A 446-nucleotide genomic window follows, 5' to 3' on the forward strand; every position below is an offset into this window, starting at 1 on the left:
AATCCAAACATTAGTTATACTGATGGACACCTATGTGTAAAGGCTAAACTTATCCTGAAACATTTGAGAATACTAAGGCTAAGATCTGACTTTCTACTGGTAAAATATAATGTTCCAACAGCATACTTGGGGAACTCCGCGGCGGGGGACCCCCCCCTTGAGACTCTGGGCTCGGCCTGGCTTTGGCGTTTGGCGGCCAGGTGCGAGTGGGGCCCTTTAAGACATCTGGGGGAAAGTTTGGGAGGGGCCCGCTGGTGTGAGCAGCGGGTACAAAAGCCGGGAAACCGGCCCTCCTGGACACGCCCCCCACCGCCTCCTCGCCCAAGGGTCCGCCAACGCCGCCGACGCCGTCGCTGCTGGGGACTGTGCCTCTTGCCGGGCGGCCTCCTCCCGGTGGTGTCGAAGGTGTGCAGCTGCGCACCGCCCCGGGAGTGCCGCCCACGGAC

At 60.5% G+C, this 446-nt stretch overlaps 1 protein-coding gene across 1 annotated transcript in view; it reads left to right on the forward strand.

Annotated features, from left to right (window-relative positions):
• The window catches only part of TACR3 (tachykinin receptor 3), a 53,609-nt gene that overhangs the window by 24,843 nt on the left and 28,320 nt on the right, over nucleotides 1-446 (forward strand). The window lies entirely within an intron of this gene.

Source organism: Sceloporus undulatus, chromosome 5, assembly GCF_019175285.1.
Source record: "Sceloporus undulatus isolate JIND9_A2432 ecotype Alabama chromosome 5, SceUnd_v1.1, whole genome shotgun sequence".
Lineage (NCBI taxonomy): Eukaryota > Metazoa > Chordata > Lepidosauria > Squamata > Phrynosomatidae > Sceloporus > Sceloporus undulatus.